The sequence below is a fragment of the Eretmochelys imbricata genome, chromosome 1 (assembly GCF_965152235.1).
Source record: "Eretmochelys imbricata isolate rEreImb1 chromosome 1, rEreImb1.hap1, whole genome shotgun sequence".
NCBI classification, from domain to species: Eukaryota; Metazoa; Chordata; order Testudines; family Cheloniidae; genus Eretmochelys; species Eretmochelys imbricata.
In genome coordinates this window covers 97,457,733-97,473,902 of record NC_135572.1, presented here as the reverse complement: position 1 = coordinate 97,473,902, position 16,170 = coordinate 97,457,733, and positions in this window count along the sequence as shown.

The following is a 16,170-nucleotide window of genomic DNA, read 5'->3' as shown; positions in this document are numbered from 1 at the left end:
CTGCAATTATCCGGAGTGCAACAGCAGAAAAACTGGAAAGAATGGCTGGAGAATGAGGAGCTGTGGCTCCCTGGGACTCTTTATACTACACACATTAGCCTAGACTTGTTCTATTCTGATAATAAAGTGCCAGTCTAAGCACTTAGCAGCACACAGCAAGAGATAGACCAGCTGCAACCCGTAACTTAGACGGAAATACCATTACATGTACTATGGCAAATATCTGCTTGATCCACAGTAACTTTTCATAGATCATTTGCATCAGGAATACAGGATCTGTGCTGCAGTTAACTAAATCCATAGCAATATGGTCATGCTGTGTTCTGATAAATCTTCTAAGATTCAGATGACAGGTAAAATAAAGCCAAAGAACTTTTTTAGCATGACCACAGTGACACTGAATGCCTGAATAAAGCAGGAACCAACAATTTTCTTATAAAGGCAACCTGCAATACTGTATCTTATTTATTTGCATTTTGGCTGAGATCTGCAATAGGATCAATGTAATATCTTACATGGCCTATTAAGCTACTGCTCTTGCTGTGGAATACTCTGGATGATCTCATACGTCTTTTCTATCTCTGTCATAATCCTGCTAAATTGCAGTTCAACAGATAGTTTTTAAATCTTGGACTTCATAAAACCTGACTGATGCATAGGGATCATTTTAGTCATGTAAAGGCTTTAATTTGCGTTTATTCTTTCATTTTATTTACATAGTGTTGTAACTGTGTTCAGCCCTATCTGACATGTAAAATGTGTCATACAAATAAAATTTAGCTTCCGTATTTTCTATTAGCAAATTATAAAACTACCAGAGGCAAGCAGAAAGGTCACAGGGCTGTGGGAAAGACCCTCCCCCCCCCCCAAAAAATAGGAAACTCAATGGTGATGGACAGCAGGGTAAGAAATATGAGTCTCACTACTTTAATGTAGGTGATATGCATTTTCATGTTGGTACTTTTGTGGTTCCAGAATACCCAAATCTTCACTTTATCTGAAATTTGTATCTGGTTGGTTCTGTGTACAAATTGTGTACCACAATTGAACAGTGCTTTTACAAAATCCTGGCTGCACAAAGGTGATAGATCTCCCAGAGGTGTCAGTAAAATTAGAATTTACCTGTTTTGAAAACAGTAATTTTTCCCCAGCCCCTTTGTTAATTTGATTCTTCCCATTGTACTGTAGATTCTCACGGGCAGGGCGCTGCTTTGAAAATTGCTTTTCTGTTTAAAAGGTTAAATCAGAAGCTATCACATTCTTGATTTAGCCTTTTTAACACCAAAATACTCATAGACTATCAGGGTTGGAAGGGACCTCAGGAGGTCATCTAGTCTAACCTCCTGCTCAAAGCAGGACCAATCCCCAATTTTTGCCCCACATCCCTAAATGGCCCCCTCAAGGATTGAACTCACAACCCCGGGTTTAGCAGGCCAATGCTCAAACCACTGAGCTATCCCTCCCCCACAGTTGCCTTGGGGGACTAAAGGATATGGCAAAAAAGGAAGCTGATCTATGGACAGGAGATGAACAGCCAGATTCATAGCTGATGTAAATTGGGGTCGGTCCATCAAAGTCTATGGAGCTATGCCAGTTTACCCCATCTGAGGAGTGGGCCCTTTGAATGGCTACTTCTTCCTGCCCACTTCTACAATAGGACTTCCTGGGAGTCTTTTAAAATGGCTCCTAAGCAGCTATTCGAAGAGAAAGGAAAAGTTAAAATGTAGCCTTGGCTTACAAAGAGATAGCAGTGGGATGTGACATCAAAAACTGCAAACTAACATTCCCTTTTGAAACTCTCCCCCAGTTGCTGCACTTTTTGGTGTCTGGGTAACTTTCATTAGTGACTTACTGTTATAAGAAGCTGAACTGAGAGCTGTTGTGCTTTTTCCGAATAAACCTTAATATTTCAAAGGTGACAGCAACCGGGGAAGAGGAAAGAATCTACAGCATTTAGCTGCAAATATTACCAAAGCTTGCAATGTATGTGAACATATATGATTAAGTGAAAAGATGTTTACTTTTCCATTTTATATGTGCACATAGCTCGGCATTGTGTAAATTAAATGATGTGATGGTAAATGAAATCATTTCGTAAGCGCATAAGAACGGCCATACTGGGTCAGACCAATGGTCTATCTAGCTCAGCATCCTGGCTTCTGATAGTGGCCAGTGCCAGATGCTTCAGAGGGAATGAACACAACAGGGCAGTTATTCAGTGATCCATCCTTTGTCATCAGTCCCAGCTTCTGGCAGTCAGATGTTTAGGGACACCCAAAGCACAGGTTGCACCCCTGATCATCTTGGCAAATAGCCATTGATGAACTATTGTCCATGCACTTATCTAATTCTTTTTTTAACCAAATTATATTTTTGGCCTTCACAACATCATCTGCCAACAAATTCCGCAGGTTGACTGTGCATTGTGTGAAGAAGTACTTCCTTTTGTTGGCTTTAAACCTGCTGCCTACCAATGTCACTGGGTGAGTCCTGGGTCATGTGTTATGTTAATGGGTAAATAACTCTTCTCTATTCACTCTTTACACACCAGTCATGATGTTATAGACCTCTCTCATATTCCCCATCAGTCGTCTCTTTTCTAAACTGAACAGTCCCAGACTTTTTAGTCTCCTCATATGGAAGCTGTTCCGTATGCCTAAGCATTTTTGTAGCCCGTCTATGTACTTTTTCCAGTTTGAATGCATCTTTTTCTGAGATGGGGTGACCAGAACGACTGCATGCAGCATTCAAGATGTGGGCGTACCATGGATGTATATAGAGGCAATATGATATTTTCTGTCTTATTATCTATCCCTTTCTTAATGATTCCCCACATTCTGCTTGCTTTTTTGACTGCCGCTGCACACTGAGTGGAAGTTTTCAGAGAACTATCCACAATGACTCCAAGATCTCTTTCTTGAGAGTTAACAGCTAATTTAGATCCCATCAATTTATATGTACAGTTAGGATTATGTTTTCCAATGTGCATTACTTTGCATTTATCAACATTGAATTTCATCTGCCATTTTGTTGTCCAGTCACGCAGTTTTGTGAGATCCCTTTGTAACTCTTGAGAGTCAACTTTGGACTTTACTACCTTGAGTAATTTGTGAAAATTAAATGTAAAGTAATTTGGTATTGTCTGCAAATTTTGCCACCTCGCTGTTTACCTCTTTTTCCACATCATTTATGAATATGTTGAACATCACTGGTCCCAGAAAAGATCCTTGGGGAACCCTGCTATTTGCTTCTCTCCATTGTGAAAACTGACCATTTTTTCCTACCCTTTGTTTCCTATCTTTTAGCCAGTTACTGATCCATGAGAGGACCTGCCCTCTTATCCCATCACATTTTACTTTGCTTCAGTCTCTGGTGAGGAACCTTGTGAAGGCTTTCTGAAAGTCCAAGTACACTATATCCACTGGATCACGCTTGTGCATGTTTGATGAAATCCTCAAAGAATTCTTAAAGATTGGTGAGGCATGATTTCCTTTTCCTTTTATAAAAGCCATGTTGATTCTTCCCCAACATATCATGTTCATCTATGTGTCTGATAATTCTGTTCTTTATTATAGTTTCAACCAGTTTGCCCGGTACTGAAGTTAGGCTTACTGGTAATTGCCAGAATCACCTCTGGAGCTTTTTTAAAAAACCGGTGTTACATTAGCTGTCCCCAAGTCATCTGATACAGAGGCTGATTTCCATATGTATGCCTCTGACATCATTTAAAATGCCCAACTGATGAGTCTGAATATGGCTTTGGGCAATCGGTGTCCAGCACCATATTATAATTAGGCAATAAAACTTGACAGACAAGGGGTTTCTGGGTTAATCTCATACAGTATTGCAAGGGAGAGGGCCACGTGCTTGAGTGGTTTTAACCACCTGAGATGTACAATAGTTGTAGTGAAATGCACTGTGTCCTTGCTCTTATTAAATGACATTTCCTTCTTTAAAAAATAGGAAAAACGTAATGCAATAAAGAATTCTTTATTAGTTATTTGTATTACAGTAACATCTAGAAACATCAAAATGAGTGCCCCATTGTGCCAGGCACTGTACACATAGTAAGAGATGGTCTCTGCCCCCAAAGAACTTACAATATAAATAGACAAAGAATGGGAAGGGAAAGAAAAGCACAAGCAGTTTAGTGACTTTCCCAAAGCTACATAACAGCCAGCATTTGAGCCAGATGTAGAACCCAGGTCTCTTGATTCCATGCCCTGTCTGTTGGACCACACATTGCATTAACTAGACATATCTTTCACAACATTAACAGTCAATCTGAAAATTCTATTTGATTATCAGTTTTATTATCTTAAAAATATAGAAATAATTTAGGTAGATTTAGCCAGACTCTGATCTCATTTGCACTGGGATAAAGTCAGTGTCGGCCCTTTGTAATGCTTCTGTTTCTCCATTTGTTCAATGAATATACAGCTACTTACTGGCCTTAAAAAGATATCACTAGATAATATTTGTAAATCTCTATGAAGACTGAATATTATGCAACTGTTAACGTTACTATTATTTAATCTTCTAATAAATGTACCGGGCTGGCTTCTAATTTAGTTTACACTGAAGTAAAGCCAGAATCACTCTACTATAGAAAGTGGGATTTTTAAAGAGTCCCAATTTTAACTTTCTTGTGACCTTCACTCCACATCTACTTGTCCTGAACTTGTCTGGAAAAGAAGGAAATAACTCAGGGAAGTTTTCAATTTACATCATAGCTCTACCAATCCCTGTTTAATTTGATGGGGGAGGAGAGCTAATAACCTATGAATGTCCAGATTTACCATCAGCATCAAATGTATCTGTACCTTTACCAGTTAGCTAAAGCCAGACTAGGGTGAGTTTCATCAGCTGGAGGTTTTCACATGGCTACTAATAGTCATAATTTCTCATCGGAAGAGAGCAATGTTACACAACACCGTTCCTTGCTTTTGATTTGGTTGCAAAGTATCCCGGAGCAGGAATTAGAGACAAGCTGAGGCCAGCCACACTGAATGGAGCAGCTCTATCTGTATCTTATGCTAATGAGATCAGGAGAGGAAGAAATGATAAACTCCAACCCTTCCCTGCCAGCTTGTCTGCATGTCTGCAAACTTGAATAAGTATAACACACTTGTCTAAGCAATTGCATAGGTGCTTTCTCCTTCTCTGGATAATGTCTTATGTTTCCAAGAATGCAGGAAAGAACTGGAGAAAATAATTCTGACAAAGTGGTAGCTGTACACTTTGGCGACATGCTGAAGCTCTTTTAGTGATTTATATACTGTCCCATAGGTGGGTCTGACATTAGCCCATAGGGGACCTGTCAATCATTGTTCCTTTGGAATAACTTCTATCCTGCACCATTTGTTACTTTAAGTAACACATTTGTTTTTATAATATTTTTCTCCTACCAGGGAGTCAATGTGACCTAAACAGATACTCAATAGTTTGGGGAATGTCTCAGTAGATAGACAGAAAGATCATTTCATTAATTTACTTCATTCTGAGATGTAATAAGGAAAGTAAACAATATAGTGAGCTTGCTCTTCAGCTGGTATAAATGGTGTAGCACCATATTAATGCAGCCAGACTGATCTACATCTGAGAATCTGGCCATAGATTCTTTTGCGTTGAAATGAAGGTTGTCTTCTATTCACTCTTCTTCTTGCTCTGGCAGTGGAGACATAACTTGCTCGAGCCAGCAAGGTGAGTGATAAGATTTCAGAACACTACACATGGATAATGAAAAGAGTATGCAGACAACACACTCTTCTTCATAAAATTCTATCAGTTAGCCGGATGTACAAAAGCTGAAAAGCTTTTTGGTTAACAGACAAATAAAAGCAAATTTGAAGCCTTTGTCTAAGAATGAAGAGAGAGTTGTGAAATACATGCAAGACATTTACCTCCTTAGATAGGCTAACATCATATTAGATATTTGTGGATCAACAGTATTAGGAACCCGCAGGAACATATAACTGTTTTAGTTACAGGCCAACCATTGCTGCAATAAATGAGGGACTGAACAGTCTTTGAGCCAAATTCTGCCCTCGTATACCTACGTATTCCATTATGAGATCATAGAATATTAGGGTTGGAAGGGACCTCAGGAGGTCATCTAGTCCAACCCCCTGCTCAAAGCAGGACCAATCCCCAACTAAATCATCCCAGCCAGGGCTTTGTCAAGCCTGACCTTAAAAACCTCTAAGGAAGGAGATTCCACCACCTCCCTACGTAACCCATTCCAGTGCTTTACCACCCTCCTAGTGAAAAAGTTTTTCCTAATATCCAACCTAAACCTCCCCCACTGCAACTTGAGACCATTACTCCTTGTTCTGTCATCTGGTACCACTGAGAACAGTCTAGATCCATTCTCTTTGGAACCCCTCTTCAGGTAATTGAAAGCAGCTATCAAATCCCCCCTCATTCTTCTCTTCTGCAGACTAAATAAGGCCAGTTTCCTCAGCCTCTCCTCATAAGTCAAGTGCTCCAGACCCATAATCATTTTTATTGCCCTCCACTGGACTCTTTCCAATTTTTCCACATCCTTCTTGTAGTGTGGGGCCCAAAACTGGACACAATACTCCAGATGAGACCTCACCAATGCCGAATAGAGGGGAACGATCACATCCCTAGATCTGCTGGCAATACAGCCCCAAATGCCATCAGCCTTCTTGGCAACAAGGGCACACTGTTGACTCATATCCAGCTTCTCGTCCACTGTAACCCCTAGATCCTTTTCTGCCAGAGGTGAAAGTAAGCCGGTATGCCCCAGTATGGCATACTGGCAAGAGCCGGTGCACCATACTGGGGCAGCCCAGCTTCCCCAGGGGGCAATTTAAAGGGCCTGGGGCTCCCAGCAATGGTTGGAGCCCCATGTCCTTTAAATTGCCTCCAGAGCCCTGCAGGAGCCCATTACAGTGGGCCAAAGAAGGTTGGGTCCGGATTGTCTAGCACACCGCAGGAGGAAAGGAAATAAGGAAAGGATGATCATAGGTCCATTCCAGTATGCTCTCTGTCCCAAGGAACGATTATTTTTGGCAACAAAAATGATTACGGGTCTGGAACACATGACTTATGAGGAGAGGCTGAGGGAACTGGGATTGTTTAGTCTGCAGAAGAGAAGAATGAGGGGGGATTTGATAGCTGCTTTCAACTACCTGAGAGGTGGTTCCAGAGAGGATGGTTCTAGACTATTCTCAGTGGTGGAAGAGGACAGGACAAGGAGTAATGGTCTCAAGTTGCAGTGGGGGAGGTTTAGGTTGGATATTAGGAAAAACTTTTTCACTAGGAGCGTGGTGAAACACTGGAATGCGTTGCCTAGGGAGGTGGTGGAATCTCCTTCCTTAGAAGTTTTTAAGGTCAGGCTTGACAAAGCCCTGGCTGGGATGATTTAATTGGGGATTGGTCCTGCTTTTGAGCAGGGGGTTGGACTAGATGACCTCCTGAGGTCCCTTCCAACCCTGATATTCTATGGTTCTATGATCCCCATGTTTGATATTATTATCTGATATGAACTACGCATCTTTTCTTTCATTTATTTCGTTAAATTGCACTGCTGTATATCCATAAAACAGAGCACTGAGAAAGTCAATATTTCTGTTCTGAAGAATTTTTCATGAAAATGTTACCATTTCATTACACACAATTTCACTCCAAGTTTTTTTCCTGTAAAATTTCAATGAAATGACTATTTTCACATTTAAAAAAAAAATTATGCAAATGTCCCTGTGTCCAATGCAAAAACTACCATTGCATTGCTTAAAAAATTCATTTGCCAAAGCAAATTTATTTGCCAAAATGGGCTCACATTTGTATTTGTAACAAAAACTAAACACAAATAAACAAAAACCCCAAACCAACCAAAAAAAAAACCCACTACAAAACCCAACAATATTCAAATGGTTTTGCATTTTGTTATGAATATTTTGAACCACCTATCAATGTAAATGCATAGAAACTGAACTGGTAGCCAGAGTGTAGCTAGAATATTTATTGTCCTGAGCCTATTAAGAATAAGTAGAATGGGCAGTAATTGGCATACTCCACCTGCTGATTAGCATTTAGTTCATAATCTTGCAGTCAGAAGTGTCCAAACTGTTTATCATATGCATGAGGCCGTGGCACCTCCACTGATTTCCTCTACCAAAGTGTTATTTTAGCAATTCATTATAGGCCTTTGGGAGGCTAGTCATTGCTTTTCAGCTTGGCCTCTTGTGTAGTCATGGAGGCTGGGGGAAGTTTGCTTGTTTGGGGAAATTTTGGGGGAATACAGCAATTTATGGCTTTGTCCAGACCAAATGATGGTATTTTAGGCTGTTGCAGGCTTTGTCCATTTGGCGTTGGAAAAGGAAAGTGTTTCAAGGTGGATAGACGGCAGTGCCCCATATCCTTTCCCTTTAAGAAATGGAGACAGCATAAATCTGGCTGCAGATGTGCCTAGTGTAAGGGAACTCACTGCTGGGTGCAAGTGTGCCAGCTCTACTTCACTTCTGCCTGCCTCCAATCCCAGTGCAGGGGATGCGTTCGTGGAGGGCGGGGGCATGTCAAACGTGGAAAGGGGACGTAGCAAAGCCCTGTTCCACCGCACCTATCCTTTGCTGGCATAGGGTCCATTAAGGACCCTGTATCACTGGCAGATCTTAGAACTGACTGTCAGCAGCTTTATGGTTTCACTGGGGCCACTCCTGGCCCTGACAATCAAGGAACCATGCTGCCCTCCCCTCTCTCCTGTCCCCAGCAGAGTTCTGGCACAGAAAAGAGTCTTGTCCATTATCTGTACCTGGTGAGTCTGAGGAACAGCACTGTCTAAGGATATGTTGGCATGTTTGTGGTATCTATGGAAATGAATGGTGAATATAGGTTTTGTTATTTATTTATTTGGGCTAGGTGGCAGACTTTTTGCTGGTCTTTTCGTTTCCTGAATTAGATTGATGTAATACTAAGCTTGGAAGGTTTGTTTGGAAGGATCATTCAAGTACAGCTGTGTGTGAAATCCCTCTTACTCCTTTCCCTCAGTTTCAGCTCTCTTGATTTCAACAAAACCAAACCAGGGATTATGTTTTCTGATCCTGATTTTCTCTTGGATTTTCAGGGTCTTCCAAAAACTGAAATTTCAAACAACTCCGTTAAAACCTGAAAACGATGCTTGTTTTACAGTAAAACTGATGAGTTTTCTCCTACTTCCCAAAAGCCCTCAATCTCACTCCCTATCACAGTGACCTCCATCTTAGACTCCTCCAGATGTCTTCAGGGACTTGTCCCAGGCAGCTGGCTAGCCCATTCCTCCTCCTATCTGAGGAGCTGTCATGGGATAAGAGGGAAGGTCCTCTCATGGATTGCTAACTGGTTAAAGCCAGGAAACAAAGGGTAGGAATAAATGGTCAGTTTTCAAATTGGAAAGTGGTAAATAGTGGTCTCCCCCAGGGGTCTGTACTGGGCCCAGTCCTATTCAACAGATTCATAAATTATCTAGAAAAGGGGGTAAATGATGAGGTAGCAAAACTTGCAGATGATACAAAACTACTGAAGATAGTTAATCATAGAATAGAACCATAGAATATCAGGGTTGGAAGGGACCTCAGGAGGTCATCTAGTCCAAACCCCTGCTCAAAGCAGAACCGATCCCCAATTATATCATCCCAACCAGGGCTTTGTCAAGCCTGACCTTAAAAACTTCTAAGGAAGGAGATTCCACCACCTCCCTACGTAACGCATTCCAGTGTTTCACCACCCTCCTAGTGAAAAAGTTCTTCCTAATATCCAACCTAAATCTCCCCCACTGCAACTTGAGATCGTTACTCCTTGTTCTGTCATCTGCTACCACTGAGAATAGTCTAGATCCATCCTCTTTGGAACCACCTTTCAGGTAGTTGAAAGCAGCTATCAAATCTCCCCTCATTCTTCTCTTCTGTAGACTAAACAATCCCAGTTCCCTCAGCCTCTCCTCATAAGTCATGTGTTCCAGTCCCCTAATCATTTTTGTTGCCCTCCACTGGACTCGCTCCAGTTTTTCCACATCCTTCTTGTAGTGTGGGGCCCAAAACTGGACACAGTACTCCAGATGAGGCCTCACCAATGTTGAATAGAGGGGAACGATCACGTCCCTCGATCTGCTGGCAATGCCCCTACTTATACATCCCAAAATGCCATGGGCCTTCTTGGCTACAAGGGCACACTGTTGACTCATATCCAGCTTCTCGTCCACTATAACCCCTAGGTCCTTTTCTGCAGAACTGCTGCCTAGCCATTCGGTCCCTAGTCTGTAGCGGTGCATGGGATTCTTCCGTCCTAAGTGCAGGACTCTGCACTTGTCCTTGTTGAACCTCATCAGATTTCTTTTGGCCCAATCCTCCAATTTGTCTAGGTCCCTCTGTATCCTATCCCTACCCTCCAGTGTATCTACCGCTCCTCCCAGTTTAGTGTTGTCTGCAAACTTGCTGAGGATGCAATCCACACCATCCTCCAGATCATTAATGAAGATATTGAACAAGACCGGCCCCACGACCGACCCTTGGGGCACTCCGCTTGATACTGGCTGCCGACTAGACATGGAACCATTTATCACTACCCATTGAGCCCGACAATGTAGCCAATTTTCTACCCACCTTATAGTGCGTTCATCCAGCCCATACTTCTTTAACTTGCTGGCAAGAATACTGTGGGAGACAGTGTCAAAAGCTTTGCTAAAGTCAAGGAACACCATGTCCACTGCTTTACCTTCATCCACAGAACCAGTTATCTCGTCATAGAAGGCAATTAGATTAGTCAGGCATGACTTGCCCTTGGTGTATCCATGCTGACTGTTCCTGATCACCTTCCTCTCGTCTAAGTGCTTCAGAATTGATTCCTTGAGGACCTGCTCCATGATTTTTCCAGGGACTGAGGTGAGGCTGACTGGCCTGTAGTTCCCAGGATCCTCCTTCTTCCTTTTTTTAAAGATGGGCACTACATTAGTCTTTTTCCAGTCGTCCGGGACTTCCCTGGATCGCCATGAATTTTCAAAGATAATGGACAATGGCTCTGCAATCACATCCGCCAACTCCTTTAGCACTCTCGGATGCAACGCATCCGACCCCATGGACTTGTGCACGTCCAGCTTTTCTAAATAGTCCCAAACCACTTCTTTCTCCACAGAGGACTGGTCACCTCCTCCCCAGGCTGCGCTGCCCAGTGCAGTCTGGGAGCTGACCTTGTTCATGAAGACAGAGGCAAAAAAAAAAAGCATTGAGTACATTAGCTTTTTTCCACATCCTCTGTCACTAGGTTGCCTCCCTCATTCAGTAAGGGGCCCACACTTTCCTTGACTTTCTTCTTGTTGCCAACATACCTGAAGAAACCCTTCTTGTTATTCTTAACATCTCTTGCTAGCTACAACTCCAGGTGTGATTTGGCCTTCCTGATTTCACTCCTGCATGCCCGAGCAATATTTTTATACTCATCCCTGGTCATTTGTCCAATCTTCCACTTCTTGTAAGCTTCTTTTTTGTGTTCAAGATCAGCAAGGATTTTACTGTTAAGCCAAGCTGGCCGCCTGCCATATTTACTATTCTTTCTACACATCGGGATGGTTTGCCCCTGTAACGTCAATAAGGATTCTTTAAAATACAGCCAGCTCTCCTGGATTCCTTTCCCCCTCATGTTATTCTCCCAGGGGATCTTGCCCATCAGTTCCCTGAGGGAGTCAAAGTCTGCTTTTCTGAAGTCCAGGAATCGTATTCTGCTGTTTTCCTTTCCTCCTTGTGTCAGGATCCTGAACTCGACCATCTCATGGTCACTGCCTCCCAGGTTCCCATCCACTTTTGCTTCCCCTACTAATTCTTCCTGGTTTGTGAGCAGCAGGTCAAGAAGAGCTCTGCCCCTAGTTGGTTCCTCCAGCACTTGCACCAGGAAATTGTCCCCTACATTTTCCAAAAACTTCCTGGATTGTCTGTGCACCGCTGTATTGCTCTCCCAGCAGATATCAGGGTGATTGAAGTCTCCCATGAGAACCAGGGCATGCGATGTGGTAGCTTCTGCGAGTTGCCGGAAGAAAGCCTCGTCCACCTCATCCCCCTGGTCCAGTGGTCTATAGCAGACTCCCACCATGACATCACCCTTGGTGCTCACACTTCTAAACTTAATCCAGAGACTCTTAGGTTTTTCTGCAGTTTCATACCGGAGCTCTGAGCAATCATACTGCTCTCTTACATACAGTGCAACTCCCCCACCATTTCTGCCCCGTCTGTCCTTCCTGAACAGCTTATATCCATCCATGACAGTACTCCAGTCATGGGAGTTATCCCACCAAGTCTCTGTTATTCCAATCACATCATAATTCCTTGACTTTGCCAGGACTTCCAGTTCTCCCTGCTTGTTTCCCAGGCTTTGTGCATTTGTGTATAGGCACTTGAGATAACCCGCTGATCGCCCCTCTTTCTCAGTATGAGGCAGGAGCCCTCCCCTCTCACACGCTCCTGCTCGTGCTTCCTCCCGGTATCCCACTTCTCCACTTACCTCAGGGCTTTGGTCCTTCCCCTGGTGAACCTAGTTTAAAGCCCTCCTCACTAGGTTAGCCAGCCTGCTTGCGAAGATGCTCTTCCCTCTCTTTGTTAGGTGGAGACCGTCTCTGCCTGGCACTCCTCCTTCTTGGAGCACCACCCCATGGTCAAAAAATCCAAAGCCTTCTCTCCGACACCACCTGCATAGCCATTTGTTGACTTCCACGATTTGACGATCTCTACCCTGGCCTTTTCCTTCCACGGGGAGGATGGACGAGAACACCACTTGTGCCTCAAACTCCTTTATTCTTCTTCCCAGAGCCACGTAGTCTGCAGTGATCCGTTCAAGGTCATTCTTGGCAGTATCATTGGTGCCCACGTGGAGAAGCAGGAAGGGGTAGCGATCCGAGGGCTTGATGAGTCTCGGCAGTCTCTCTGTCACATCGCGAATCTTAGCTCCTGGCAAGCAGCAGACTTCTCGGTTTTCCCGGTTGGGGTGGCAGATAGATGACTCAGTCCCCCTGAGGAGAGAGTCCCCGACCACCACCACCCGCCTCCTTCTCTTGGGAGTGGTGGTCGTGGAACCCCCAACCCTAGGAGAGTGCATCTCATGCCTTCCAACTGGCGGAGTCTCCTTCTGCTCCCTTCCCTCAGACGTATCATCTGGTCCACTCTCCGCACTGGTACCTGTGGAGACAACATGAAAACGGTTACTTACCTGTATCTGCGTTGCTGGTACATGGACGTTCCCCTTTCTTCTTCTGGAGGTCACATGATGCCAAATTTCTTCGCTGGCCTCCTGTCCCCACTGTGCAGCCTGCTCTGAATCTGCAGAATGTTGTGTCTGTAGAAGCATATCCTGACGTCTGTCCAGGAAATCTTCAGTTTCTTTTATGCAACGCAGAGTCGATACCTGTTGCTCCAGACCTTGAACCTTCTCTTCCAATATGGAGACCAGTTCGCACTTTGTACAGACAAAGTCGCTTCTGTCCTGTGGAAGAAAGACAAACATAGCACATCCAGTGCAGGTCACAACAGCTGAACACCCCCCATCCATAATCTTCCTTCTACTAGCTTCCTCAGGAGATGCAGTAACTACTCAGAGAAGCCAGCAAGATGTAAGCCTCAGTGGGCTCTCCCCAGACGAACTCCCAGGCAAACTCCTGCTGTTAGCTGGTTCCCTGCCAACTGGCTTTTTATACAGTCAGGCTCACCTGGAACAAAGCACTCCCAATTCCTGCTCTTTTCAACCAACCAATCAAACACATGGTCAAACTGTCCTCACAACAAACACTCAGATCCAACACTCAGATCCTCACAACAAACACACACTCAGATACTCACCAACACAGATCCCAGGCAATAAGTCCCAATCAGACTGCAAAGAGCTACAAAAGGATCTCACAAAACTGGGTGACTGGGCAACAAAATGGAGATGAAGGGATAAATGCAAATTAATGCCCATTGGAAACATAATCCCAACTATATATATAAAATGATGGGGTCTACATTAGCTGTTACCACTCAAGAAAGAGATCTTGGAGTCATTATGGATAGTTCTCTGAAAACGTCGACTCAATGTGCAGTGGCAGTCAAAAAAGCAACCAGAATGTTGGGAATCATTAAGAAAGGGATAGATAATAAGACAGAAAATATCATATTGCCTCTATATAAATCCATGGTACATCCACATCTTGAATACTGCGTGCAGATGGGGTTGCCCCATCTCAAAAAAGATATATTGGAATTGGAAAAGGTTCAGAAAAGGGAAACACAAATGATATGGGGTATGGAACAGCAAGGAGAGATTAATAAGACTGGGACATTTCAGTTTGGAAAAGAGACCACTAAGGCGGGGATATGACAGAGGTCTATAAAATCATGACTGGGAAATTAATAGGCAGGAGGTTTAAAACAAACAAAAAGAAGTATTTTTTCACACAACACAGTCAACCTGTGGAACTCCTTGCCAGAGGATGTTGTGAAGGCCAAGACTATAACCGGGTTCAAGAAAGAACTAGATAAGTTCATGGAAGATAGGTCCATCAATGGCTATTAACCATGATGGGCAGGGATGTCCTCTGCCAGAAGCTGGGAATGGGTGACAGGGGATGGATCACTGATGATTACCTGTTCTGTTCATTCCCCTTCTCTCGTATGGGCATACCACACCTATTCCAATTCGTGTTCCAGACTTCTCATTACAGTGGGCCCGAGAAGGTTGGGTCCAGGTTGTCTAGTACGCTGCGGGGGGGGTGGGTCCTACTACATTACTTATAGGTTATCTCCATATGCAACACAACACAAGTACAGTTAACAATACAAAATCCACAGCAACACCGAGTCCTGACCACTGCAGTATGGTCCAACATCCGAGACACCCCCAAAACACTGCCTCTCTTCCTTCAACAGGGTCATGATCTTATGTGTCCAGTTGCTGGCAGTTGCAACAAGCTGCCTCTGCAGGTTTTGCATGCTTTGTCCCTATCATAAGTCCATTGAATGTTCACAGAGAAAAGGGTTATTGTCCAGACCAGCTTAACTACTTGGTATGGAATCAGGCAGTATGCCCTGGTTTGAATATTCACAGCAATAAGATTCACAGATCCATTTGTGCACCAAAGTCCAGATAGCAGCGTATAGATGGGTGTAGTTTGGTTATGGGCTGGTGTAATTGTGCCCCCAGTAATATGTACATTCCCAGCAAAACACCTTATACACAGTACACCCAATTGTCCACCCCTTGCATAGGCCATTGATTCTGCTCCTCCATAGTCATAGGAGGAGGGCACATCCAAACATCTTCTGTTGATTTACACTATTTTACACACCCCTCCATTGATTCCCAGTGAGCTCCTCCCCTTCTCAATATTTCCATAGGGCTTGTGGGGAACCACCTTAGTTGCCATTCCATTTCCAGGTACCATGGTAGCTATTACACAGGTGCTAGCCTCCTTGTTGAACATTTTGTATTCTCATACACATCTCCCCCCAAGGTCAGTCTTTTGAAGCCATCCCCCACCCACATCATGAGATTTTCTGTTCATTAAAACACAACAATGCTAGCAACAAGACAAACACCACAGACAAACACAAAACACAGATCCATGATATTGTGGGTTATTTTTCCACTGGCGCCAGCTTGCTTGTAGAGTGTCTGAAAAACAAAAGAAACAATTTCCACTCACCTGGTGGGGACAGATTACTGCTTATTAATAATAATAATAATACCACTTTCTTTTACAAATTTCCTTGCTAATTGCAGGAAAAACAGAAGAATTACCTCCGGGCTGTCCTTATTTTGTTCTATAGTCAGGCTAGTGAATTACCCCACTCACTGGTCATTTATGAAATTCATGAGGTGGTGTACCTCAGTTTCCCCTCTTGTACAACAGACCACGTTTGCAATAGTTTCTCTGCTGTACCAAGCTTTAAGTTTATTCTCAGGTAATAGCTGAGACACAGCTTCAGATTTTAGCACTGTACACACACACACACACACCCCTTAAGGTTAACCTGTCCCCCTTATTTTCAGGCTTGACTTGTTTTTTTCACCTCCCTTTTCTGGAGGGCCATAATCTGAGTCTTCTAGTAGCTTGTTTGCTGACCAGATGTATTCGTTATTTGCAGCTCCTTTGTGCCCATCAGCTAGGTAATTTGCATTTACACAGAGGTTACTAGCTTGCTTTTAGAG